General features: G+C 38.8%; 1 protein-coding gene across 3 annotated transcripts in view; it reads left to right on the forward strand.

Annotated features, from left to right (window-relative positions):
• Positions 1-609: 609 nt before the first annotated feature.
• The window catches only part of SNTG1 (syntrophin gamma 1), a 351,378-nt gene continuing 325,518 nt past the window's right edge, over positions 610-26,469 (forward strand). Inside the window, exon 1 of one of the 3 annotated variants that reach the window (XM_035316860.1) lies at positions 610-1,015. The gene's annotated coding sequence lies outside the window, so the exon portion shown is untranslated. The remainder of the gene's footprint in view (positions 1,016-26,469) is intronic. The other 2 variants (XM_035316859.1, XM_035316858.1) reach the window with 2 other exon arrangements.

Here is a 26,469-nt window from a genome sequence, read left to right on the forward strand (position 1 = left end):
CATGCATTTATCAACTCAATGCTTAACTATACTCTTCCGAGCAACTCTATTATCTTTGCATTTAGCTTGTGCGAAGTTGCCTCTTAAAATCTTTTTTTCCCCCCTTAATGGCTCAACGCGCATTATTGGAGTTAATATTTATGAAAGGAATTCAAAGGGAACAGAAACATTTTTGTTTGCAGCAGCTCGGCAGAAGAAGACTGGAACTGTAAGATTCGTAAGGGAATTACCTCTCATTCCACGAAGCCTGAATAAGAAGGAAGAAAGAAGAAGGAGGCTAGCAGAGCAGCTGCAGGGGGGGGAAATAAACGGGAGAAACTGCGAGAGAAGTTGAGCAGAAAGAGGCCGGCGGCCGGTCGAGGGAGTGAGGGGGAGCGGCCTGCGGACTCCACCGTCGTCGAGTGCGGGGTGTCGCAGCCCTGCGGGTCCATCCCCAGCCCCGTCGGCGGCCCCAGCCCCGCCACAGGGCCCGTCCCGTCCCGGGGGAGGGCCTCTCGTCAGCGGATCCGGCGGCGGGGCGGCGCCACGGAGCGCCCCGGCAGCGCCGGGCGGGGGTCCCGGGCGGGGCCGGCATCGCCGCGGCGGGCTGCGGCCGCGGTGGCGGCGCCGCGCCGCCTCGCCTCGCCTCGCCTCGCCTCACACGGCCTCGCCTGTCCGCTCCTCGCCGCGGAGGGGCGGCGCTGCCTCCCCGCACGCCCCCGCTCCGTCTCCGGGAAGGGAGCGGGGAGCCCCTCGCTGCCCCCCGGCTGGTCGCGATGCCGCGTTAGCGGAGCCCCCCCCCCCCCCCCCCCCCCCTCCCCAGGAAGCTGCCGGGGCTGTGGCTGGCACCATGGGCACCGCGCTCCGGGGCGCGGCGGCCGGGCTCCCTGCGCGCTCCGGCTGAGCCGGGAAGGGGATGCGCCGGCGCCCGGTGGAAATATTTTGGAAACGGCGCGGAGCGGTGCGAGGAGGACGAGCGGCGCGGCGTTTCACCGGCTGAGGAGGAGGAGGTCGCCCGGCGGTAGCGTCTAGGCAAGTAAGTGCTGCTTCTTCGGCGCCTTACCCCCGCCTCGAGTGACTTGTTTCTGCTGCCTGCCTCCCCCTGCTTTTTGCGGGCGGTGCGGGGATGGGCATGGGGGTGCATCCCGGGAGCGCCCGGCCGGCAGCCGCGGGGAGCATCGATGAGATGCAAAGCACCGTGCCTTGTTGTTCCCCTGTGCACGGCTGCAGCCGGATCGCCGGAGCCTGCCGAGTCGCTTCCCACCCGTGGCTCCTGCTGGAGAGGGCTCTCGGTGGCTCAGGCTGTGCGTGAGCCTTGCGGACCCGCTCAGGAGCGGGGTGGTGAACCCGGAGCTCTGGTTTTGACGCCTTTAACTTTCTCGTGTCCTGCCTGGGGACGTTCTCCGAGGTGCTTTTTTTGCTGCAAGGGTATGGTTTACCCAGTCGCGTCGGTTTGCTCGCTTTTAGCCCGTGGGGATTTATTGCTCGGCTTGACATTGCTGCGGAACAGAAAGTTGGCCGTAATGCATCTCAGTATACAGAGCATGGGTTGCAGGCAGGGGACTAATTCTGCTCTCGGAGGAACTCCACTTCAGAGGAGCAGGCCCACGGGTTTGTAATCTCCTGTTAAAACCTCACGGAGCTCAGAGCAGAGCTGTCACACACAGGAGGATGAATTCTCCTGCTCACCTTTAGGCACAGATAGCACGTAAGCTAAGCAGCCTGCCTTCGCGTATCTGTGAAACACCTGTCTCTGAAACGCAGGGGATAGAGAGGTGAATTCTGGGCTGGTTTGGGAGAAGACAGAACTTCAGACCGTGTTTAATTAAGTTTGCTTGTATTGATTTCCTTGGCATCTTCTCACTGAGCCTGAAAACTACAATCTTTTACAGCGACCTTGATGTACGTTCTGTTCGAACACGAGAGCATCACAGAATAAAAGCAGTTACACAGATTTATGGCTCGGCTCTGACAGTTCACTAACAGCTCCGACAGCTCCAGGGAACACGGTAGTTTCAGCAGGGGCACCGGGCATGGTGTGTGTGTAGGCATGGGGAAATAACTCACGGAGAGATGAGAGTGTAAGTTGCAGTGTAGGAAGCGTACGCTCCTGTAGAAATGTCGGTGTGTGTGAAACATTTGGTGAGTTTTGGGTATTTCTTTTTCTAATCAGTGAGGTCTCTAGCAAAGCTGAGTGTGGGGGCAGTCTCAGAGCTTTCCAGGTCGAGGAACTTTCCCTTGCTGGCAGGAGCAGATCTTCTTATGGGCTAGAATACACATTTTTACTTAGATGCAAAACTAATAGGATTAAAAGATGTTGGCTTGGCAGTACAGTGAGCACACAACTAACTCAAGTTTATAGCAGAAAGATCAAGTAAGCCTTCCTGTAATGGTGGATGGAGCTCCCTGCGGGTAGGCTGGCTGAGGGGGACGTCATTTGTTTCAGTGCAGTTTCAGGAGAGCTTTCCTGTGGTTCATATTCCTGACTCCCCGAAGGTACTGTGAAACACAATTAGACTAACTGTTGTAACACTCTGGGGCACAAACTTGCCCATTACTTAAAGCACTCAGCTTCTGTGTCATACCAAAAAGTGTAATTTTCAACAAAGTGTACCCATGGTTTTGTTGTAGTAATTCCTTCCTCTGTTGCAGAGTGGCAGGCTTTCACTAGGCATGTGCGAGGGAGATCAGAAAACACTGAAGCATGCACTAGATCTGGAAGTCATTTGAGCTAGATATCAAATCGGTGTTTTCCACAATTAACATAAGTAACTGCTTATACCTGATTACATAAATAAATGGGTTTTAAAAATTGTATCAGCTTTTCCACTTCTGATGCATATTACAGAGCCCCGTTCTTCCTTTTATTTTTAGTTGTTCAAATTAATCTAATGCTATACACTCTCTTTGCCTTGAGAGGAAGGAAACATACTTTAATGATGTATCATTTGGCTTTTGCAGTGTCTTGTCCCATAGCTATGAGATAATCTAATGAAGATCCCCATCACTGAATTAAAGAGCATACTGCTCTAGACTTTCACTTACAGCCAGGTTTTCATTCTGTTACATGGCCAAAGAACCAAGTTTTTACAGAGTCTGATAAAGAAAAGAAGCCTTCCTTTTTTCTGTTAGAAACTTGAAAGGGGAAGGTAAGACCTAGGGTCTTTACTTACAAAGCGATGACTTCTAAGATACTAATCAAAGCCCTTTATCTTCACATATTTATCTGTGAATTGGAACATATCAGAAAACCTTTCTGCATATTTATACTTTAAAATGTGTATTTTTCTTAATTTTTAAGAACTCAGGAGTGTCCATCATACTGTTTACTGTAAAGCTGTTCTAGCATTCCCTTTAACATGCTGTATCACAATTTGCTTGTACCTTTTGAATCAGAGATTCCCATAGTATAATCAACTTTATCCTTTTTAATTTAATACTATACAAATCCTTTTAATACAGAAGATGTTGACTTGATTCAGAAATTTCAGGGTAAGCTCAGACATTACATTTCTTTCTTGATTTTTTCCATATTTGCTCAGATGTGCTGTTTGACTTGTCAGTCATAAGTTTCATGAACTGACAGAAAGCCCTGTAAGCAAAACTAAGCATATCAACAGTTAAGTAAGATTTTTCCAGTCAGTCCAACCAAGTTGAGTATATAATTTCTATTAGTCTTAAAGTAAATATATTTATAATATATTTTAAAAAGAGCTGTATTCTGTTCTCAATTCTTCACTCGGAAGTGCTCAAACAAGTACCATTTCGTTATGCTTGTAATTTAGCACTGGACCTTGTGCGTGAGCCACCAGGAAAACAAACTGTCAGTATTCCTTACCAGTTGTCATTGCCAGGTTTGCTTGCATGCATTGTTAAAAAGGTAAGGATTTGTAGCAAATTATAAGCGTCAAATGGATTTAACATGTGGTCTTGGCCCTTCTCGTGACTATGCTTTCAGTTCAGGTTTCCAGAAAAAGAACTGAATGTGGGTGGGTTGAATCCAAATTTAAGTCTGCTGCATCAACGTGCACCTCTGGCAGTCTGCTGTGACATTGGCTCAGCATGATTACAACACAGCCGACCTTCGGTATTTGCCCTGAGTTTTAGCTGCCATAGCTGGGAAAATAAGAAAGCCTTAACGTCATTGTGGCCAAGCTAAGTTTTCTGCATTCCTGATGCAGATCAGAGAGCAAAGAGAAAGAGGAAGCTTCCTTTAAAATATATATATATATATAAATAAATATTATGCTTCAAATATACTGCCCTAATTAACACCAGGGAATGCAGCGGAGGCCATGTCAGAGACATTCACATGCATATTTAATTGCTTACGGGCAACATCTGTCCATCTTCAGATATTGATTTAATGGGTGATGTGTCTAGTCCTTATGAAAAAGAGGAGCTATATAAGTGGAAACAAAGCTTTCTTCCACTGCACACTTGGGGCTGTCATTGTCATTTGGGACCCTGAGCTGTATCTTCAGAAAATAGCTGAAGTTGGCCAAAAGAGGTGGCACATGTCATTGCGTGATGAGTCTGGAGGTGTACAAGCCAAGGGCTGGGCTCTTCCTTGAGGACTTGTTCTCTTCAATTCATTAAAGTAATGGGCAGAGGGAGACTAATCAAGAGAAATGTTTGGTATGGGATTAATTTAATGCTTTGCTCTCCAGTTTACATTGGGTGGTATTGGACAAAAATGTACATGCTGTTCATTGTGATACTACAGTGAGTAGAATTTAATTACCTGTGTGCGGTTGTTCTAAATGACGAGGCTTTGCTTGTAAAGCCAAAACACGGGTAAATGATGCTGTTGTGCAAAGTTTTCTGTGCCACTCTGGTGTTCAGAACAACTTCAGTGATGAGGCACGGGCGGTTTTTGGAAGGCTGTGCAGTACCTTTCCCCCTGAAAAGCAAGAGGTGCCCCGCTGCCAGGAGCTGCACACAGCATGTCCATTTTGCCCAGAGAATGGATGCAGATGTTCCTGTTATGGAACAAGCCCCGAGACAGAGCTAAAGCCCAGAACTGGTGCTCGCAGGGTGCATTTCAATGGCCACTGAAATTCCAGTGTGAGATGTGACAGAGGTAAGGGCGCTGATCTTTTCCTCCTTCTATACTTGGATTGGAACTGAGTCTGTGAAAGAGCTCAGTTTCAGTTGCCTTGAGCACAACTGATTGTTGGTTCAGTTGACTGTTCTGCAGGTACTTATAAGCTAGATCAAATCTCAAGATTGCTGGAATTTTTATTTATTTGTTATTTTTTGCTATGATGTATTTGCTGCTTGCTGTTAGGTTTGGGTGTTTCCTGCCTGGTTTGGTGAGATTTTCTTTCAAAGAGGTGCTCTTTAAGCTGATGGCATCAAGCACTTCTGAAGTGTTCATTGCTTGGAGTTTCTGAAATAATGGTACCAGAGGAACTGTTTATTCATCAGGCTATGCTATAGGTTTTTATTTACTTTTGTTGTTGTTGTTGTTGTTTTTCAAGAACAAACTATTTTTTTCAAATAGGGGGACAGTATAACAACTTTCTTGAAGATGTTAGAAATGAGTCTTTAAGTCAATACTACATTGCTTCTGGTCGAATTAATTAAGTAGACTTACATTTAAGTCTGAACAAAGGCTGTTTGAATAAAGCAGAATACATTTTTTTTTCTTCATCTGTAATACTAAATTTATTTAAAAGAATATGGCTATCTGTAAAGAAGTATGAATGGGAGTGTTGTTGATGACTGTTTTTTTTTCCCTTTCTGTCAAAAACTAGAGGGAGTTTGAAATCATCCTGTACAGATGGCAGAATTTGACCAGTGAGAGTAATCCCATCCTGTGATTATTCCCCAGTGTAAAGATTATTTTGCTATTTTTATTAAATTTCATGTAAAATTCTCAGTGATTTCAACAGATATAATACCGGTTCTCAGAAATCTTCTCAAAGTTTGATATTCTTCCATAATATAGTTATCATTTGCCTTACTATAAGAAGACTGATTCTTAATTCCATAATTGTTTCTGAAATTCTTTTTATGAAACGCTTTGCTGTTTCTAAATATATCATCATTCAAAATTATGCGAGATAGCTTTTTCTAGTCATCCACATGGCAAAATGTTTTGATTGACTATTTTAACAGTTGTGAATAATGAACTGTATGCTTCAGCTTCTCCTACATAAATGGACATTGATTTTCTTTGGCTTGCTTTTGACCCCTAAAGAAGTAAAGCAATTACAATTATGCTAGCATCTCTTCTCTTTCTCTTATCGTTTCATATATATTATAAACAGCCTTTGAGAACTGATCTACTTTTATCAGATTTTTTTTTTTTTTGAGTGAAAAAGGAGGCAAAAATCATTGGCTCTATGGCTGTCTTGCAGCTCTAGATTTCATCACACACAGCTGTCTGCCTGTATCCATTATCAGTTGGTCTCACAGCTGTATGTTCCTAAATAAAGCAGAATTCACAAACAGTTCATTGTACACCTGTTTTAATTAGTTACTAAATGGCAAACATTTATCAGGCGATACATATATAGGTTTGGTCCGTGCAGGGCAGTTATTGTCACATAATAAAACACACACCGGTGCATGCACAGAGCTCTTCCTGGGGATAGATTTATGAATAGGAATCAGCATCAGTCAGGCCTATGGGATTTAAAATCTGAGTGCCTTCATTCTAATTCTACGCATTATGTGTTTTGCTTTTTTATGAAATAACTTTATGAACACAGAGTGTAATATATAATAAAAAGTACTCTCTTTAAAATCAGCGTTGGGCTTTAATAACATGGAGGAATGGATTTAAAAGCAAACTGGGGTTATAGTTCCAGGAAACCAGAGCGGTTAATGCACTATGAATATGACATGTTTGGCTGCTGTCAGGGGTGCAGTTAGTAGCAGGGCTCCCTGTTGGCAAACTAAGCAACTCTATTAATGTAAGTGCAAAAATAACTACTATATTGATTTTTCGGCTGAAGAAACTTCTCAGTCAAATACAGTGACGTTCATGGGAGAATTTTTCTGGAGAAAGCTTGCTATAACCGTGTTAGACATTTGTAAGTAAAGTGTATAGAAATCATGACAGCACCTGCAGATTATCACTTTTCATTTTTCTTTAAAACACTGAGATGGGGAAAAGTGTTCCTGGATAAGTGAATGCACAAATACACCATGCCATTAGTCTTTCAGCTAGCTAATTCCTGAGCATCTGTAGTAATGGTTCATCATATGCTACTTCTCATAAGCTGATCTTCTGTAGTTGTGAGGTTGTATGGGCTATTTTCTTGGGATATCTTCATTAAAATTACCTAAATTTCAGATTGTTAATCTGTTTTATAAAGCAACTTCAGTTTTACTACATTCAATAGCTTCCCCCGATGGGGTGCTGATCTCACTGATTAGTAATTACACATTATTTTTGTTGTATTGTTATCTATGCTCTCAACACCATTTGAATAGCTGTATATTTTTGCAGTTTTCTTCTGATTTTATTTTTAATTCCTGCTTCTGGAAGACAGACTGCATCATTCATTGCTTGCTTTCATTAATCGAGAAATCCAGTTCTTACTGGTGATTTGATATGCCCATGTATCGCTGTGAACCTGCTCAGCATGCCCTTTTATGTACCTCTCATTACCTCTTCTCTAGCAACTTTATAAAAATACTTTTTTTCTGGAATGAGAATTTCAAGGTTGATCTGCAACATTATTTATTTTCCTTATGCAGTACAGTTTACATCCAATTGATTGTTTTCTCAGGTCTGAGATTCTGTAGTTTTTTGTGATCTGCATCCATGTTTTTGCATACAATTCCTTATTAATATTAATATATTGTTATTTGTGTACTCTATGTTTACAGGACTGAGTCCATTACTTTTTCTGTTTGAAATCAGACTTGATTTTGGCTTTTATAATTACTCTTCACACTTATATATTAGCTGAGATTGTCTAACTTCAGCAAAGGCATGTTTTTTTTTTTTTTTTGTGGGAAAGCATTTTGTGAAATGGGAAAAGAGAAAAATTTGGTGACCAGTTCCCTCTTGGCAATTTAGGAAAACATCATCCAGCATCTCCTTAAATAAATTGGACCTTTCTGTTAGGGTTACATATTGTATACAGACCCCCATTTTATATATATATATATATATATATATATATAAAAAATTTTTTTTTTCTTCCAGTATTAAACAAGATTACTGAAGTCTTATTACTTGCAAGTTTATTTTCAGGTTTCAACCCTGAACTTGCTCATTTTTTAGTGTAAAAATGATAGTTTGTCTTGATATAACCCTTTTGTTTGTTTGTTTTGGGGAGGGCTATGTAGACTTACTGGTCCAATCAGTTACCTTGTTGTGTTGCTGCTGTATTGAATATTGTCTCTAAATAAAGTTGATAATGTGCCAAAGATCATAATCTTTAAATAATTGATGTGTAGCTGCTTCTTTTATCATAAATAAGATGGAAAATTCTGTAATTCTGCAGGAAAGATACCAAACATGCAGATTGGTTGATGTGTCTAGTTAAGGAAGAGGTCTGTCAATCTGAGATATATATGCATATCCCCCAGATTCCTGACAGGCAGGAGTGGGAATGATAGTAAAACTCAGGAAATGTTTTAAATATCAAAGGATCTAATCTTTGAATGCTTTGTTAAGGGAATTTAATCCAGTGTAGCTGAATGGCCAGTACATGGGAGAATGTTCAGGTCATAAAGGGTCATCTGGAAAGGACCTGAATCTCTGATCCCTCAGCCACCAGGTTCTATGGCTGAGATGTCTGAAAGAAAGTATAGGGTGTGGGTAGTGGCGGAGGACTTTTGGGGGAAAATACAAGCTCAAATGACATTTTTTGTTAATTCTTTATTTCAGCCTTGTGAATCCAGTAGTTACAAGACAGTCTGATTCTGCGTAGGTAGACAATCTGAGCAGAGCGATCTGGCCAAGCTCCTGGGAAGCTCTTGCATCTACGAAAATGGAATCTGTAGCCTGGTACAGCTTCTGCTAAGTGCCTGACACCCAGTGGGGTTTAGGATTGCATGATGCTGTGTTTCAGGGGAAGATTTTTTCTCCAGCTGATACAGACCAACACCTCTGCGAAAGTCAGTCCTCTGAGTATGGTGCCTACTTCACCACATTGTGTTATCTTCTAACACATTTTTCTTACACTAATGTTTGCTATGGGAGATTCAAAGAGGAATGTATTTTGATGTTTTTATTCAGTGTTCATTTTCAGGACATGTTTTTATTCTTAAACACTATGAAGAAACACGAGGCCTGTCTTTTCTAAAAGAAATATGCTGTGGAAGAATCAAATATATTTTCTAGGGAGTAACAGTAGGGAAGGATTAAGACCTGATTTGAAGTGCTATTTGAGAAATAGCTGAAGACTTGGTATGTGTCCCGTAGTACTGAAGAGACAAACTATGATAACTTGTCATAGGAAATCACAGTCAGGCACTTAGCCCACATATGGAGGTGAATGTAGTTGGATGTGCTTTCTTAGAACAAGGCACGGTACAGCTGCTGACCTTAGACATCATAATAACATTCGTGCAGGGAGAGATGATACCTTTCAAGGGAATTCCTCACCCTAACTGTGCGTACCGTGGTAACATCAGTGGTGGAGCCAGGAGGCATTCACTGAATCTCAATGCTAAAACCCTAAAGAAACATATAACCATCTTTTCCCTACTTATGTCTTAAAAGATATAAAATAATGCTTTCCTTGTGTCAATGAAATGTTTACCAAATGCAGCAGAAGCTTCTACTGATTTACAGTGCTACGAAGGGCATCAGTGATGACCGTTCAGCAGGTAGAGTGACAACCCTTGTGTTTTAAGATGCAGATAAGATGTCACATCTAGCTGTTCATTAGAAAGAAAGATAGTAGGTGTTTAAGGGTACTGATAGGAACTTTGATGTTTTTCACTATGGATTTTTTTTTTCAACTTTTACTTGCTGGAGTCTAAAATGACAAAACCCTTTCTCTGCTAGCTACTGCATAGTAGTTCTGACTGCCGTGTGTACACAGCAGTATGCCTGCTATACAGTTCTTCGATGGCCACAGGCCTGTAAGCTTGAGACCATCGGTAACTGCAGTAGTGAATGTCTAAGTAGACTGTAAGAAAGAAGGAGAATAATGCAGTGGGCGTACTTTTGCAATTCTTTATGCTGTGTTGGAGAGAGAATATATATGACCCTTGAAGAGAGGAAAAGGTGAGTAGCTGCATTTTAGACAAAGCAGACAAAGAATTGTAAGAACAGAAGCAAGGTGTTTGATGAGAAAGTTGCTGTCTGGGTTCTTGAGGGGAAAGTCGTGCTTCCAAGATCGCACTTGTTCGGTAATTGAAATATGTCATTGAAATACAGACCTGCTACTCATGCAGAGGAGCTCTGCCAGAAGGATGTTCTCTGCCATCTGAGAAAAATGTCTGGGAAAGACTGTAGTTGTGTCACAAAAGCCCATAAATTTCCCATATTTAAAGCAGGACCTCATAAGCAGAAATTCAGTTGCGTCCCTAGGCCACTCACTTCTGCAGGCCTATTTGAGGTCTTCAGGCTATCTGAGATTGGCACAAAAAGCAAAGTGGAAATTGGTGAGGCCCTCAGGTTGTTTCATGTTAGGAGAGATGCAAAAGTGGCATCATCAGGATTTCTTTCCTTTTCTCCCTGACATACACATGTATCCGGCTCAAGATAAATGCTGCAATAAATGGGACTTCATGCACATGCTTGAAGCAGACTCTGCAGTAGTCTGTAGGGACTAAACAGACTTATGGATCTCATTTCACAATTTTATTTTCCTTAAAAAATTGTCAGGGCACCTTCCTTTCCAGCAAGTAGAGCTGGAACAAATAGCTGGAACCACCTCTAAAGGCACCTGTAAAAGTGTAAAATTACGATTGTAAGCTTTCTAAATGATAATTCTACTTCTGAGACTTTAGATGAGAAGGAGGCAGCCTTCATGGATCATGTGTCAATATTACTCCAGTTAGAAAATGATACACAAGATTAGCTGCATTCTTCATTTTATGTCACCAGAATTATATTCTCTGGATGGTGGAAAAGTATTTCAGATCTTTCTACCTATAGAATCTCTCTGCAGACATTTAATGTACAGGAAAAAGCATCTACACAAAAGCTCATGAAAATCATACTGTACTTTGAAGTTCTGCAATTACAGCTAAATGTTACTTTCTGCAGATTTATAGCATGTAAATAGTTGGAGATGATACTACAAGGAAAGCTAGTCCTTTATTTTTAAAAATATACATCTGTCGTAGTAACCCATATTTATAAATGTATAAACTGTCCTGCTGTGTGTTTGAAACCTATCGTTTTACCCCAAACACCCATCTGTTTGTTCGTCAAAGCATTTTGTTAGCTTCAAAAGAAGGTATAATTACATAAATACCATCTTTTACTTAAAAGAATTTTTTTAACACCATCTGACTAAAATACAGAAATGATGAGAAAAAAGTGAAAACATGCCATAATTATGGTCTCTTATACAAGGCAATTCTATATACAGTACTGGGGCACATTCAGGATGCAGACTGGGGGCAGCAGTTGACTTTTGATTTTTTGACTGCAAGCAAATTCGGCACAGTCAGTATACATGCAAGAAGCTCTAGAGGGATGTATTGTTTAAAATTGTAAAATAAAGAAAAAAAATAAAGAAGTAACTTATAAAAATTATTACTATAGTTCTAAATCATAGATCAGCGCGATGTGCAGCTGTTGGAGATGTTGGAGAACTGGCATAGCCAGGTTCTTAGTCAAACCTGCAGAAAGGACAGCCCATGACGTACTCAATAAAGCTAATTGAGAAGGGACAGCAGTTACATTCTTATTTGTCCTTCTACTATTAATGCACCTAATAGATCCATACAGCAGGATGTATTAAAGCTCTGGACCTACAATCTCAGGATCTAGCATTTAAATACTCATTGAAATGCTGTATTGGTGCCAGTGGTATCTTGTTTGCGTGAACTGAATGAACAGGTGATCGACCAAATATTTGTCTTCCTTTCAACTCCAGTGTTTTTGTTTGTTTGTGTGTGTGTTTGTGGTTTCTTATGGAAGTCTTACTTCCCAGACTGTAGAAATTCATATTTTATGAAAACAGTGATTCTCATTTTTTCATCTGTGCACATTGCTTTATTTGTGCAGTGTTTGATAACAGACAAGAAAAAAATGAGCCAGGATGAGGTTTGGTGCTTGAGTCTGGGCTTCAAGAAATAGCTTGTGTATTTAACAAAAAGGTTGTTTGGGGTTATAAAAGACATTTTTTTTCCTTTGTTGTTGTTTGCTTTGTTTTAAGCTGGAAAACTTACTGCACTACATGCAGCAGATACCTAAGTTGATGGATTCTGCCCCTTGAAATCAGAAAGCTCCTCAGTCCTGTAGTTGCTGCAAGGAGACACTGCATGTTGCTCTGTATATAAAGTGGTTTCATGGGATATTCTTCATCACTACTTTACTGCAGATTTCCTTAGCAGTCTTCATTCGCTTGCTTAGAAGGAGAATGCAGATGTTTTGTCAGAGTATGGCAGGCATGACGTGTTACTGAATCAGCTCTGTCTTCAGAGGATGTTCTTCTGCAGCAAGCTCAGTTTTCATCATTCTGGGAAGTCTTTGATTTACTGAAATACACTAGACAGCTTCTGAAGTGTGAAATGATTTATATGTCGGTCCCTTCTGTCTGAGTAGCCACCTGCTATCTTCTGCCTTACTGGAGTGCTCCTGCTAAAAGAAAGTAGATGATGCATATCAGAGATTTTTGTGGTGACATCCTTGTTATTTACAAAGATTGGTGGTAATGTTTCCTCTTACTGTGTCAGTGAACACGCTGCAGATAGATGCTTGTGGCAGAAACCCACTTGTTGCCTTTGCCGTGAGCATTGCACCACTCAAAGCCCTGTTTCCTCTCACAACCATGATTGATGCAATGTTTCCTCTTGCCTTCCTTACCTGTTGTGGCCCATCAAGCATTTAGCTCCCGTGCTTGCAGTTAGCAGCAGGAAGGCCATGCATTGGGTTCTTACTGGACATCTTCTTAGGTCTTGAGTGAGTATTTCTGAGATTTCTACTGAATATTTCTGAGATTTACAGTTTTGAGATTAACTTGGTAGAAAGCCTTGAGATCTTCAGCATAATATTCCTATAAGAGCAGTTATAAAATCATAACACTGATATAAAAGTAAGTAATTTGAAGAAGAAATGGTAAGTGCCTGAAGTGGGGGAATTTTCTTTACTGTTCACATGTAAAGCACCTTTTAATGAGGTACAAGGTGCTGCCATGATAGAAGTGAAAGCAACTTGAGTTACAAAGACTCTTGTCAACTCGTCCATAAAACTTCAGGTATAATGTTTGTTTCTATGACTGGTTAGAGATACATCTATACAGAGAATAGCTCTGTCTTAAACTGTAGATATATTCCTCTTAAATTGCATGAGGTTTAATTTTTGCTTTTCAGCTAACTTTTTCTCAAAGGGATGACAAAAATGATAATTTGGTAGCAGCTCATGTTCAGTAGTTTTGAGGATGGTGTCTAGTTAGGGTATCACATTTATATATATATATTTTTCAGTATGTCTGTTGTGATTTGACTGTATATGTTTCTAATGTGTGTGTAAACATACATTTGTAAGAGACACCTAATGTCTGTGTTAAACAGGATATACAGATAACTTTGTCAACCTTGATAGCACTGGAATTAGATAATCTGTAATAAACCCATTTCTCATAGTGACAGCAGACACAGTACTTGACTGGGCTTGTGTTCTTGGGTGTTCTTGTGGCTTGTTGTAGACTTAGATAATGCACATACAGGCCTGTGCATGTACTGAAATTGACTCTCTTTCAGCTAATCTTTCCCATACCACCTACCGTCCTCAAGCCCATTCACAGTCACAGCTGAAGGTCATCTTCCAGGCCTGACTATGTTAAATCTTCTCTGTAAATGCCTCTGCTGGTTCTTCTCAAGCTGAAGCTCTCTTTTTGTTTTCCAGGGTTTTGCATAGGAAAGCTGTGCATTAGGTTTTATATTCAGCAGCTTGCCGAGATTGTTGTTGTTGCCACCAGTCCACCACTGAGTTGCTTGTTCTGTTCCTTGAAATTTCCATGATACATATCTTACTGTCTCAAATAAAAGTAAAAATGTTCTGCCTACAATTGGCATATCTGCTTTTATAACCTTCCATTGTAAACTAACTTAACTTCCATATGGAGCTGATTTCCAACCTAAAAAAGAAATTTTGTTCAGTACTTTGTTTTGAATAGCTTTATATTAATAGTTCTATATAATTCAGTGAAATCTTAGCATCTAGTTTTTGAGCAACTTAAATTTTGCCTTTTTCCATTTTTGTCCTTCTGTTTTAATAAAATCTACCTACTGTATGCTCTTGAGTATTAAAGCATCTTGTCACAGAGCCTGAAAATAGTATTTCTTGTTTTAATAGCTACACTTGGATATTTAATTTACAGTTACTTAATATACATTTATTCAGTGAGATTGTCGAGCTTTCTTGAAGTGAACGTTTTAAGATACCTGCCTTGAGGCAGTACACACCAGACAAGGACAGATTACCTGGAAATTTACTTTCAGCTTGATAAAACATCCTTGGTTTTGTTTGTTTTTTTAACTCTTAACATTTTATGGCAGTCATGACATTGGTTGGTGATAGATTTCTTAGATTTAAACTAATTTCTACTGTTTCAGCAACAGGAAATTGAAAGAGTTAGTGTCCAGAGTTTAGTTTTAAAATACAGCAACATGATTGGAGAGTGAACAGCTTGAACAAGTGAAATGGCACGTCAGTTTGACCGTGCAGTGAATTAAAAAATAAAGAGTGAATTGGTGAAGGAAAATGTTACTCTTGAATTTAGACTGCAAAAATGTGGAGTTTGAGGAAGCACAAAAAGAAGATGTGTGTATCCTGGTGCAAACTAAAAACTGAAGTTTTACCCCAAACTATTTTCTTTCTGTGTAGTGTTTTCTCTTACATTTTCAGTTAATTCCAAAGCTGTGAATCATTTTAACTTAAACCTCATTATTTCAGTTTTGCACTGCCAGGGAACTGGAACTGAAACTTCTGAATTAGATTTGCTCTGTGATCACCACATAGGCTTGAGTGCATCGCATGAATTTTATTTGGCTTCATTTATCCCATTTAGCTTAAATTCATACTTTGTGGGCACACGGGTTAGTACTTTGAGACTTCATTAATGCGTGGTTAGATAAAGGGTTATTCCATTAGAGACCGTGGAGCCACATAGTGTGTTAGATATTGATTTACATGCATCTTTGTTTTTTCAGAGTATTTTGCATGATCTAGTAGCAAATTTCTGTTTACTTGAAGTCATTCTCTGATGTATCTTTTGGAGGAACATTATGCAAACCTGTAAAATAATTTGACGTGTTGTATGTGCATTTAAAATGAATTTGTCTAAATCTACTCTTGACATAAATTAAATTTGATACAAAGTCATATTTGCTCATTTTTCACTCTCTGTCTTAATTGATACACAATAAGGAAAATCATTTGGAGGTCTGAGTGTTCACGTACTATAATAAGCACTTGAAGAAATCTCTTTGAGATCTTTTTGTCTGTAGAGTCACAACTGCTAATTAATTTTATTCTTTTTCTATTACAGTACTGTTGAAGTAAAAAGTGGACTTGTGCTCTTAGAGAGCTATAAATTCCCAAAATAATTTATAATTTGTGTTAAAACAAACAGCTGAAGTTATGGGTTAGTAACCTGTGCTTCTGCATACAGTTTGACAGTTTGACAACAATAAAAATCCCTTTTCCTACCCTAGTATTTAGTTTCAAAACTCCTCTTATTTTGGGTGCAAATCAGCATGTGGATTTGATGCGATGTTACGTTCTTCCCATTATGGGAAAGAATTAAAACTGAAATATCAGAGTAATCTGGATGGAAGCGAAGAGGTAGCCTAGCATGAAGCCAGCTGGTAGTGCTGTCAAACTAACTAAACTTGCTTCAGCCTAGCTGTAGGCAGATGTGCTAGCAGAGACCTCCGTGGATTTTGTGTTGGTCACCACAAGACTTCCAGATCATACACCCTTCTGCCACATAAGCTTCTGAATTCCCAGTTTCCTAATAGTTACTACTTTAGGTAGTGTTTTGAGAGAAAGTTACTAGTTTATAGAAATGACTATTTGTAAGAACCAGATGCTTTGATAAAAAAAAAGAAGGGGGCTAGGATGACTTCACTGTCTCACCAAATATTAACGGTTTTGACAAGTCTTTTGATCTATTGGGCATGTATTTGTAGATGTCAGTGGCGCTGTGTAAGTAACACAGTAGTAACATGGTCCCTTAACAAAGAGAGCAGAGCCATCCATCGTGATTCTGTCTCCCCCACAGTACCCGGTCAGTGACTGGTTCTGCAGGGTGAACCAGCCAGCCAGTGTATTAGTCACTGATGTGAGATATTAAACCACTTGCAATTTAGGAGTTGGTATCCTTGCACGCAGTTGGCTCGTTAGCCAAGATTTCTAGTGCCATTGCCTCTGTCTTCCACAGCAGTCTTGTTATCATAAGTCTTCAACTGCAGCATATACTCAGAGTGCCTCACCTTGAGGGCCACACGCTGCTTAATGAAAAGGTTCTGTTTCAATATAGTATTGTGGCATAGCATGGTGGATAGTGTAATGTTTTCTCTTTAAATGGGATAATGCACATTGGTTTTGCACGTATTACATTTAGGTAAGTAGCTCTGTGGTCCCACCATTGTGGTATCTCTGTTCCTCCACAGCATTTATTAATTCTGTAAGCAGCGCTTTCATTTATCTTCGCTTTATTTTGAGGTGGTAAGTTATCCATCAAGAATAAAAGCTCACATCCCTAGTGCATGAGTTAATTGCCAGTAGGATTACTAATGGAGTCTCTGTTTTATCCAGCGATGTTTTTGCACAAAATCTTTAAGAACTTCTATTACCAGTACAGCTCCCTCTATGGCCAATTTTGCTGAATCTAAGTGCTGGGAGGAGGCTGCAAACTCATGGATGCCTTTGGAGGTGTTTAGACATGCAGGTATATTATCGGTCTTTCATCCGTGTGTGGGCTGAACAACAGGCAGCACAATAACAGAAACTTAATTTTCTTAGACAATCAAATTAAGAAATAATGATGACTACACCGAAAGGTCCTTTTGTTTTCTGTAACTTTCTTTTGCATACTGTGTTGTATTTCATAGAATAAAGCAATCGGGTATTTATAGAAAATGTATTGTGGGTCCTAGTTAAAGCTTTTTGTGTCCAAATTGGTATTTGTGTTACAACTGAGGAAAACAGTTTATTAACATAAATGGGGTATGAGACATAGGCTTCCATCAATTTAGCTGATTGTTTTTTACATTGTGGTTTGGGTTCTATGGAACATTTTTCTAGTATTCAGCAAATGGGCTAAGGGATGATGTGATCAGTAGGCATTTTGCAAATAAAGTCTCTGGATGAAAGACTAAAAACCTTCTGCCACATAATTCTGGGCTCCATAGTTCATCATCATCCCATTAAAAAGATTAAAGCAATAGAAGCCTTAAACCAGACCTGTCCAACAAAATGTTCAAAGGCACAGAAGTATCTTAAAACCCAATTCAAATGCACAGTGATAAACTTTCAGAGCCCCTATTTATGATTAAACGTACTACCTTTTTTTTTTTTTTTTTTTTACTTTCTACTTTCCTCTAATTGGCATATGTCATTCTCTTATGCCAGATTTCCACCCTTTGAAAGTATAGTTACCGTTCCTCGCTGTCATGGAAAGACGTATCACTTTGTACTGTTTCATTCTTTTGTCCATAACACACAGAATCATGTAGTGGAATTTTTTGCTTACTGATTGGGACTACAAATTTTTGCACTTTGAGCTTTACTGTTTCTTGGGGTGTCTCAGACACTATGAAAAATTTTAGACAAAATTATGAAGTTTTTTGCCCCAGCGTTTCGGGGAAAAGGTTGTTCCTAGAGTTACTCAGATTCTCTAGTGTTCATGCAGTTCCCTTGAAAATTAAGTGTAGGATTCAGACTTGATTTGCATTTTGAAACTCTGTTAAACAATTTAACACAAGAGCTGAGGGAAAAACTTCTCACTGATGGAAAAAAATGGTGCAATTTGTAAATTGGCTTCTTGGTTTCTATGCAAATGAAAGGTGCAAAATGTTCATGTCTGGCTGAGAGTACTTGATGTAAAAATATTAAAATTTTACAATGATAAATAGTAGTAGAATTGTGCTTCTGGCAAGATAATAGTGCCTGCATGCTAGGTATCCCTGGAAAGCTGAGAGCCTATGCTAAAAGGTCTATGCAGCATCAGACTTGGGAATGCTGAAATAAATTTGTGCACAGGAATTTTTGGAAATAAAAAAAACAAGTGTGTCAGTATCTCCTGAGCTTCAGAGGATTTTCTTAAACCCTGCCAAGAAGGGAAATACCCAAGTAGATCTTACAAGTCTGAGTAAAGAGCAAAAATAAAAAGAAATCTGAAAGATAAGTAATTTACCTTGGCTGTTTGAATACCGTGGAAGAACTGAACACAAATATAACGTAGAAAATGTGAAAGGTAAGGAATGTGATCCTGTGCAATTTTTCATACATTTCAAGACTGCTGATCTTAAAGGCTTGTTCTAAACAAATAACGGGATCAGTACTCAGACAATCTGAGCACATCCATGTCACTAAAAAAAAAGATTTTCTTATTTTTATTTTTTAGCAAGGAGATTTTTTTTTTTTTTTTTTTAATGTGCAGTTCTAAAACATACTGGTGGAGTTACATTCCTTTTATGTATTCACATATGAGTAACCTGTTTTGCTGAGTATATGATTTCACTTTCTTATATTTTCATCCTTTTAGACCACTGAATGCACCTTATACTCAACTAGAAGAAAATAATAATTTTGCTTTATCTGATGGCAGCAACCAATTGAATAAGTTAGAGCTGTTATTCTATGCTAAAGTAACTTTAATTTACCAAAGGCTGACAAATCACTTCTCTAGAGCTGGAAAACGAATCAAACAAGTTTATATCACAAATGAAAATAGTGAGCTGTGTCTAATAAATTTGTAGCTCACTGAAAAAAAAGATAAGTTCAGTGGGTCTGAAGCCAAGAGTAGTGCTACAGGGAATGCATAATGCACTGTGATATCATTTACAGGGGTAGCTTTATAAATAAGAGGGTAAAACATATTAACAATTATGCTGATGGCTAGGAGTAGATTGAATTATAACTGCATTGTGTAGTAGTAGTTTTACCCTTTTTCTTTTCCTTGCAATTATTAGGAAATTATTTCAAAAGGAAACAAAGCAGAATATTAACAAGCAGGCATATTGTTCTATCTTGACTATAATGAGCATTCATTGGTTGATGTGGGTAATTATCTTTTTGGAAAATATAGATTCATTCAGTGAAATCAAGCCTTGGTCATAAAACAAATGAAACATAAGTGTCCGGCTGAGCAGTGATGACATGGTCATTTTTAAACATCTGTGCTAAAATAAATTAAGGTTGATCAAAACCCTTGTGGTTGTTTTTTGTCCTCCAGTGAAGGAATTTGCTAGGATTCTGCCTATGAGTTCCTGAGCATTAATTAATATAGAAAACAATGCCTTTAAGTGACATTAAATTATCCCAACAGAATAGTAGTGTTTAGCCCTCCTCTGCATATATTGTTTTGCACATATGATGCCAGGTGTGCTGCTCTGTGCTATGGATGGCTATTATGAACAGCACTTCAGAACAGTTTGAGTTACACTCAAGACCAAAGAAGTAAGCCATAATGCATTTTATCCCTGCTGTCCATTTCCATGTAGTGATTGATAAAACGTATTCTTGATAGATCTCATGACTGATGAGGTTCATTAAGCTTTTGTAACTGAGAAATGATGCCTAGACTGCAAAAATGTCACCTAGAGACCTCATTGTGTCCTTTCAGTACTTAAATGACGCTTATAAAAAAGATAGAATGGCTTTTTATACACAGGCAGATAGAGGTAGGACAAGGGGGAATGGCTTTAAACTAAAAGAGGGGAGATTTAGATTAGGTATTAGGAGGAAATTCTTCACTCATAGGGTGGTGAGGCACTGGCACAGGCTGCCCAGAGAAGCTGTGGATGCCCCATCCCTGGAGGTGCTCAAGGCCAGGCTGGATGGGGCTTTGGGCAACCTGGTCTGGTGGGAGGTGTCCCTGCCCATGGCAGGGGGTTGGAACTGGGTGATCTTTGAGGTCCCTTCTAACCCAAACCATGCTATGATTCTATGAAATCACAGAATAGATGAATAGGGGCGTAGAGCTGACACCAGAAAGGCAGTATTTTAGCTAAAAGCTGGTGTGTAGAGGAGGAGGTGGCTGTGTTACTCTGATCTGGCAGGTGCCATGAGCTGTGGTACCAGGAGAGCAGTGTGTGCTGCAACTGTCCATCCCTGCCAGCCATACTTGCACCAGGCAGAGGGAGCCCATCTTGTGGGGGCCATCGTGTGGACACTGCAGGCACCAGGCCCAGCCTGCTGTGCTGCCCTCCAAGTCCTGCTGGCTCTACGGACACGTGGGAAGCACTGGGCATGTGTCTGATCCTGACATTGATGCCATCTGCGTGGCTTCCCTCCTTGCTGAGGTGGCTGTGCATGAGGGCTGACTGCTGCATACATCCATATGCTCCGTTATTTGATTGTGCTGGAATATAGATCAGTGGCTGTTGCATGGCCTCTTTGTGCAGTAAGCTTATATTGTCCATAATTCACAATTAACAGTTTGTTTTTTGTCTTTTGTTTTTTAATGTGTGTGCTCTTATCTTATTTTCCGGATTTCCTGGTTATGCTGTAAGCGGACCTTTTAAAACCTCTTGGAAACCCTATTGAAACAAAGATGACGAATTGTCTAACATCTTTTTGTGTACTGCATAACATTCTGTTCTTCTAAATAATTTATTTGCAGAGAAATTGAGATGAAAGCATGATTTTTTTTTTTTTAATGTTCATCTTGACAATTTATGATCTTTCAAAAAATATTTATCTTGTGTCCAAGAAAGAAAACAAAAAGAGACAGTTTTTGATATTGCATCAGTGGGTTCACTCCACTTTTCTATGTTTCTAAGTAAAAAGATATTTGAATCCTGTCTAATCAAACTTGAATCACTTCAGATGAAATGTTAGGACTCCTTCAATTCTGGAGACAGCATAAAAGAGCTGGAGTGCAGAGTAGGTGAGAGAGGTCACCAGTGAAGCTGTCTGGAAACTCAGTATTTTAGAAAGACTACTGAGTATAACCTGTTCCACATTTGTTCCTTTTACTTCAATGTCTCGATCAGAACTTTGTACAGCCTATTTTAAATGTTTGGTGAATCTGTATCAGTTACTTTGAACATTTCAACAGTCATTTTGGTTTCTGCAAAGTGATGTGAAAATAGCAAGTTGTGATTTCTTTGGAAGATGTTTGGTGATAATCAATATACTTCCATGTTGCAATACTGCTGGTTGTCAAAGTGTCAAGTTGTGCTTCTAACCACTGTTGCACTACTGTCTCATTAAATATAATGCACATCAATAACAGTTATTACAGTTGACATGTTTTTTTTTTTTTCTTTCATTTTTTTTTTTTCCTTTTCTTTTAACCAGATATCTAAGCAGAATTTCCAGTCTATACTATGTCTTCATCAAAATCACTGTCTTCTCTGGTTTTGGAGTCAAAGTTAAAAAAGGGAAGTCTTTTCTGTCCACTGAAGCATGTGTTTTAACTTTACATTCATTAAGATGATGCAAAATATTGCATTAACATTAAATGTTGAGGCATATGTAAAATGACTCTAAGCTGCTTTGTGTCTAAGCAGTAATGGAGGAATTAACATTAGCCTTAAGTCATGTTTTAAACTACTGCAACCATGATATTAAGTTGGTCATGATTTTCATCTGCTTTGCTTTTTGGGTACTAGTTTATCCCTTTCCAGAAGAGAGCCTCACTTGTCAGTGAAGGCATACATATGGGAAAAAGAGATTTTCTTCTCTATTTTTGCTGGTGGGTGAATGCCTCAGTTAAATAAGCTAACTCCCCAGACCTTTAGCCTGGAAAATGCTCTGAAATTCCAATAAACGTTATATGGAACCTGGCCTGGATCATAAGGTTGTGGATCATCTGGTTGTTGCTGATCGGCCCAACAGCAAGCTATTGAATGAGAACACCAAGTCTTAGGAAGGAGGGCTGCTTTGGTGATACCATCACTGTTTTACTTACCTGTACCCAGCAAATACAGAGTGGATCTTTGCCTGAGATGGTTTTCACTGCTGTACCTTAACAGATCTTTCTAGCATTTTGTCATTAGACTTTCCTTTCTTTCTCCTCCTCATTTTTTTCCATCCCCAACCTTTTACTCCGCTTGCACAGCACAGAAACAGGTTGGAATTTTGAATGCACTGAACAGCCAGAGGCACAATTAATGCATGCTTAGAAGATGTGCCCAAGGCCTGTCCTTCATGCCAGGCAGTTTTGTGATATGTCAGTAGCATAGAAGATAAGGAAAAGCACCTTAAAAACAAACAAACAAACAAACAAACAAAACCTTCAGTTTTTAAAAAAATAAAACATCTTAGTTTTAACAATAACCAAACAGAAATGTTAACAAGGAAATTAGCAGCTTCTGGAAACACAGATACCTTCAGGAATGAAATGAAAAGTTTAAATTATTATACTGCACCTGTATTTTGGCATATCAAGAGTTTCTCAGTAAAACCCTGTACCTTGACACACTCTTAAGCCCTTTGGATTTCCATTTTTCCTTCTCTTGAATTTATACCGATATTGTCAACTAAAGCCCATTTTTAAACAGAATATATTCTTAATGTCATTTCCCCAAAAGTTTTACATGGTTATAGTCACCTGTCAGTTCTCCTGTGCATGCATTGTCACAGACTGCCCCCGGCTTTCCCTGTAGAGAAGCCACATTCTGTGTTTCGTATTTCAGATAAACTTCATTCTTCCATGTTCAGTCTCTCACTGGTTGCTCACCGAAGCCGATCTCCAAACCTGTCAGTGAACAAGATTGTTCCTCAAACATTTAATGGTAACATTACAAAGAAGGAAACTGCCAGGAGTAACATTGGAGGAGGTACAACAGCTGTTGTACAGGTACAACAATTGAGTGGCTGTCAAGAAATCCTGCCAACGTTAATAAACCAAGCTCTTCATAAATCTCCACTCTTCTGAGCAATTAACACCAGCGGAAGATGTGTTCTAAGGAAAAAAAAAAAAAAAAAAAGGAAAAAAAACGTTCAAACCCTTGATAGTTCCACAATCTTCATCTGTTTCTGTTCCAGCTAGCTTAATTAGTTTATCTCCAGATGCCAGGATTTTCCATCTGGGAGAGTTAGTTTCTTAGTTTACAGGTAGGATTGTTCCTCATTCTGTTTCTGTTCATATCCAAGATTAATCTTCCACTTTTTTTTGTTCAGACACCCACGTGTGCTCAACACATACCAGTGTCGTTTATGGTGTGGACAGAAGCTCTGTCTGTCTTCAAAGAAGAGGCTCATGGAGCAAAACTAAACATTTCTGACATCGGGGGACTTGTGAGACCCCATTACAGTCATCATGAGACACAGATTTTCTGTGCACGTGTGTCCAACAAGACATTGACTATTAGATTACAGTTTTGAAAAATGGGTCTCTTAATGCTGTAGTATACCTGTACTACATGCAGTGGTCTTTTTTTTTTTTTTTTTAAGCTTTGAATTGAGAATTGAATTTGACGTTATGCAGAGAGAAGAGAATAAAACATACCTTCTGTTCTGTTTCCAATATTATTCTCATGAGAAAAGGGCAGGGTGTGTCTAATTTAAACATTCAGTGTTTGATTTTTGTTCCTCTGAATTTACCTGAATACAGCACCAGAGAGAGACAAATATAAAAACAAATCTTTTACTGTCTTTTACAAATCTTTTACAAATCTTTTCTTCACTGCAATACTTTCAAAAATATTTAAGAAATAATGAAAGTCCTTCATGCTCATTTCATTAAAATATTGCATAGAAATATGCAAAACCTCAAGATAATATTTTGTTTCTCTTGAAATTTCATTGGATATATTGCATAATGAAAACCTATGCACTTTATTTTTCAATAGTTTTGGAAAGATTACAATTTTTAAAAACCTTGTATTTATTTTTTGAGTAAAAAGTAATCCTGCTCATGGCAATGATATTTTTCACCTCACTTTTGTTTTTCTGTTGATGATTTATAGTTACTTTCATGTTTCTCCAACCATGTAGTATATATTAGCACTGCTTCTGACACCTGGAAAGTCAGATTATGTTTTTTGGCTGATCACAACAACAGATAAAAGGTTGCATCTTGTTCACAAACTACTCCCAGAAGGTGTATTGCCCCTTCCAATTTCTTTGGACTAAAAGTGTGGTGAATCATAAGTTTTGGCTACCTTCCTTTTATTACCATATGCCAGAAATAAGGATATGTGTGATTGCCTTTTCCTTTGTAGCTTGACTTTTACAGTACACCCATGTTCATGCACTATGTACTTCAGTTACCTGTTCTCACTAGTTGTTGAAAGAGTTGGGAAGGTTTTTCAGCTTCATGTTTTTGTCTTTTTTTTTTTTTTATCTATATTTTATTTTATTTTAATTTAATTTTTAAATGAACTGATAAAGTTATTAAGATTGCAACATCAAGTGTTGAAACCAGTAAATATATATATATGTTCCTCCACTTTGGCATTTTACGTCCTCAGTACCTATGTTCCACCAGGAGTTGCAGTATTCACTGTATAGATGAAGAGTGTTAATGAATGAATTGGGTTTGTTGTATATTTGCAACATAATAAGTAGGTATGAACAATGTCAGAAGAGAGTGGATGGCTGCTTACTTGAATGCCACCCACACAGTCATGCAATTTTGTCGGGACTGTTTCAGATGACTTCCATGGGTGGACACTAATTGTATACCACCTGATGTTCTGTCCCAAAGATGTGACAAGCTATGGCTTATGGCTCTTCAGGATCTCAACAACAATGTTGTATTTTGTTTTTGTTATTAATATTGTTTTTATTATTATTTTAATTGGATTTCCTAAGCTTTGTGGCACAGCACATTGGTAATGACAGAGCTCAGTGATGAGCTCTGTCACAATTCTCCAGCTGCAGAGTAGGAAATAGAGTAATAAATTTCCCACCTTGTATAGGAGACATGAAGATGTGTTCGTCAATATTGTGAGATGTGAGCCAGCATGATTACAGGGATAGAACGACTAAGAAAAAAAGTAGAAATCTTATATTTAGTTTGGGGTTAGGGTGGTGGTGCAGATAAAATAAGGCATGAGGCCACAATGTGGATGAAAACAGTGAAATGAAATAATGAACACTAGTTGCATACCCCACACAAATACTGACCAGAATGTCCCATGGTGAAAAAGTAACATGTGACTTTTTGATTCTAAACTAAATTTGGACTAATTTTTCTCATTTGATGCATGCATACAAGATATGGGTGTTCCTTATAGACCTTTTATACATATTCTATTTATTCAGTTTGATATAGGACATGAAATTATTTCTTTATAGAGGGCTGGCCATAGCATTTGTATGCTTTTTGCATGTTTTATATAGGGAATAGGATAAATGGTTGATTGGATGAATATCAAAAACTTATTTTGATAGTTTTACCATCTCCAACTATATATGAGGTGGGCTAAACAACCTAGATGGTTATTTTAATCCTTTATTGAATAAGTGGACAGTTTTGTTAATCTGTTCTCATTTTTAATAGGTAACAGGCAGTTTTTCAGTACAAGAGCAAAACACTTTTTTTTTTTCATCTATACTTTTTTCCCCCCAGGTATTTTTAGAAAATACCTGATAGCATCTATCACTGGGAACTTAAAGAGCCAAAATGACTCATATACTCCATATATGCATTATTATTGCCTTATAACCAAACAATAAAAGTTATGTGCTGTAAGATTTCCTGCATGGTTTCCAACATGCAAAGATGCCTACTGTAGTAAACACTATCCTCTCTATAGTATTGGAGCAAGCTAAAAATCAAAATAAATGAAATGAGAACATTTAATGCAATCTAAGGCAATAAATATTTATCTTGAAAGAAACAAAGTTGTGAATTGGAGCATGGTTTAATGTATTACAAATCTGAAGAATAACTCGAGTACACTGGGATCTTTTATCATAAGATAAGACCGTGTAAGATTGTCTTTCCAAGACAAACCAGAGAGCAGAAATGAAGCAGTGCCTATTCTGAGTAATCGTTTATTACATTAACAGTTTTATTTCCTTTTGTTTGTTTGTTTTTGGGTGGATGAATGAACTTGACTCAGAAGGCCTTTTCCAGCATTCAGAAGTTGCTTCAATATTTTATTCTGAATGTTTGAACTAAACAGTTCTATTTGTCATACTAGATTAAATTCAGATATTGTCTTTTTCCCTCTCTCATAAAAGCAAAAAAAAGCAAACCTGAAAACCAG

This window comes from Oxyura jamaicensis, chromosome 2 (assembly GCF_011077185.1).
Source record: "Oxyura jamaicensis isolate SHBP4307 breed ruddy duck chromosome 2, BPBGC_Ojam_1.0, whole genome shotgun sequence".
In the NCBI taxonomy this organism is placed as follows: domain Eukaryota; kingdom Metazoa; phylum Chordata; class Aves; order Anseriformes; family Anatidae; genus Oxyura; species Oxyura jamaicensis.